This window comes from Antechinus flavipes, chromosome 2 (assembly GCF_016432865.1).
Source record: "Antechinus flavipes isolate AdamAnt ecotype Samford, QLD, Australia chromosome 2, AdamAnt_v2, whole genome shotgun sequence".
NCBI classification, from domain to species: domain Eukaryota; kingdom Metazoa; phylum Chordata; class Mammalia; order Dasyuromorphia; family Dasyuridae; genus Antechinus; species Antechinus flavipes.
The window spans coordinates 390,936,166-390,939,213 of record NC_067399.1 but is presented as its reverse complement, the minus strand read 5'-3'; positions in this window follow the sequence as shown (position 1 = coordinate 390,939,213).

Genomic DNA, 3,048 nt, shown 5'->3' with positions numbered 1-3,048 from the left:
CACAGTCTTAGGCACAGGAGCATCCCAATTACTGTCCAAACCCTCATTTATTTCTCCCCCCTTCCCCTATCCCATCAATCCTTGTATAACCCTATATATATATGTATATATAGATACATACACATGTATGTATATACACACACACATACATACACACACAAACACACACACATATGTATATAGCTACAGTCCCAGATACTATCAATTCCAGGACTTAGGGTAACAGTCTTCCTTGCTAAAGCAATCCTTTCCCAGCTGCTCAACTCATTAGCCAGTGTCCCCTCCCAGTTTGGTGTGGAGCCAGGATCTGGTCTTCTCTCTCCTCAGATGCCACTTCCTTCCTCCTTCAAAATGCCGGCCTGCTTCCTCAGTTTATATCTTTTCCACCTGCCCATTCCCCTAAGGCAATTCAGATCTCACCCAACCCCCTTGGGTATTCTTTTACTTCTGGGTTTTGCTCTCCCTTCCCCGAGTTTACAGGAAAAGATCCTTTGAAGCTAGGGGTTGGGGACAGGGAGTTGGAGTGGGTAGGAATTAGGGCTAGTCTGGCCCGGTTCTGCTTCTTCCACTCAGTGGAAGATTTGGGTTTAATTGTGGAGGAGCAGGGACTGGAGGAGAACATCTGTGTGATTAGCATTTCCTGCCCAGCTCTGCGGCTGCTTCTCCTGTGGAGTCCTGAGTGAGCAGAAGAGAACAGAGGAGCCTTTGAATGGCTCACAGCAGACGGGAGCCGGGTTTGCTGCGTGTGGCTGGGGGGGCGGGGGTTGGGAGGTTGGGGGATTTGGAGGGCAGCTCTGCTTGCTAAAGATTATTTCCCAACTTCATTCTCTTCTACCCTAATATTGCTTTCTCTAGTCCAAATCTCACTAGAAGGGGAGAGAGGAGAGAAAGTGAAATCTGGATGTAGCCAAGATGATGGCAAGATGATTGGTCCTGACTCTCCATGCTACTTAAAGCAAAGAGGTAAATTAACTATTTTCCCTCAAGTATCAACTCTGGCTTCTTGGAGAACAGGGAGGTAATTTAGGGGTTGAGAGAGAAAACCTGGTCTAAAAGGGCTACCAAGAAAGGATGTCTTTGGGCAACTTCCATCCTCTTAAACACATCATTCATCCCAATGACAATTCAACTGTGGTGAAAACCCAGCTTCAAGGTAGAGAAAGGACAGAATGAAAAAGAGAGCAATATAGGACATAATAACAGTGCTAGTGGGTAGTGGAAGATAGGGATGAAGAGACAGAAGAATGGGAATTGGAAGAACAGAGAGACTAGATAAAAAGATTAAAGGACAGAGAAATGGGCAAGGAAACAGATAAAGGGTTAAAGGAATAGAAGTGGACAACCAGAAATGACAATGAAGTAGTGGAATGAGGGACACAGAGAAAGAGTGGAATACATAAGGGTAGTGTGATAGGCATCCTATCTGGAGTCTAAGGACCTGACATAAAAGGATAAGAGTAGTCATTTAGGGACAGACCTAAAGGGGCAGGGGGAGAGGGATAGGGGATTTGGAACAGAAATGAAGGGACAAGGAGAGAAAGCCAAATAGTCAGGAATGAAAGGGCGAAGACAAGGACAATGGTAATAGCACATTTTTGAAGATGTGATTAAGCAGAGTGACCAATTCTATTACTGACTCTCCTAGCCCTCTTTTTTATGCTTGTCTTGGGATCTATCTTTCCTCATCACGCTAACCTGGGCGGGAGCAGCCCCCTTAAATAGAGGCCCCATCTTTGTATCAGGTGTCATTGGATGGTGGGACTGTGCAACAAGATTTTCCCAGGATCCTTTGCGCTAACTCCCCTCCCCCACCCTATGGGATGTAAAGTAATGCAAAGTAAGGGAAAGAATAGAGTGATAGGGGGAACCTTCTTCTATCCCTTCAATGAATCTCTGCTCTCTCCCTATTCCAGTGTGTCTGTCCCCATCTCTCTGGATACCTCTAGAGGTGTGTGTCGCGTGTTTGTGTGGCTCAGAAGCCTTTAGATGGAGCCAGAGAGCCAAAGTCGGGAGAGTAGGAGCGTGAGAACCCCTGCGTGTATGTGAGACACTGCGTGTGACACGGTGTGTGTGTGACACCAGGCGTGTGGCTCTGTGTGCGTGAGGCGCTGCGCGTGTGACACCGCGATGTGTGTGCCATGCTAGGGGAGATTGCCCCAATCTCTGTGTGTCTGCCCCTGGAAGCCCGCGCGTAACTGTGCGTGGCCCCAGCTCTGCTGCCCCTAGGGGCCGGTACTGGGGGACACTGGAATGCCCCCGGGGAAGTCGGAGTGAGGGTTAGGGGGTGGAAGCAAACCCGATTGGTATTATCTCAGCCTGCCCCCTGAAGCCTAATCTTCCGCTTACAACCTTTGGAGGATCCTCCAGGGTTGCACAATTCCCTCCTCGATTTACCCCTCAGTTAGTGCCCCACCCCCACAGCCCAGTGCGGCCACTAAGTCTGACCACTGCGTCTTCTGGGGAGTGGAGCTTGAGGGTGGGTAGAGGTTTGTCGAGGACATTCCTATGTCATCAAAAACCTGGTGGCACCCATAGGAGGGAGCTCTGGGATCTGGGGGTAGAAATTCCTGGTTAGAAAACCAAGAAAGGTCCCGAGGGAAATGGCGCTATACATTAGTAGCACACTTCCTCCTCCATCTTCATTTCTACATCCCGTGGGGTGACAGGTGCTGGACCCCGGTAAGGGTCACGGGGCGGGAGTGGGGTTGAGGGAAGAAATTGGTGGCAATGCTTAGAATTCAGGGGGCGATGGATCTGGGATCCAGTTTATCCGGAGTCCAAGAATCTAATTCTCGGGAAATCAAGAATCTCAGAGTGGAGATAGAAATTGACTGGGGCGTTTTGGGGTGCTAGTATAGAGATTTGAGGGGTGTTTGGGGTCCCTTCTGGGCTCAGTGTGATCCTGGAGCTCCACCCCCCACCCCCCGTGCGGGGGGGCGGGGGGGTGGAGTGGGGGGAGGAGTGAGGCGGGCAGGCCGGGAGGGAGGGAGGGAACGCGAGAAGGAGGGAGGGAGAGAGGGAGGGAGGGAGGGAGGGGGCGGGCCGGGC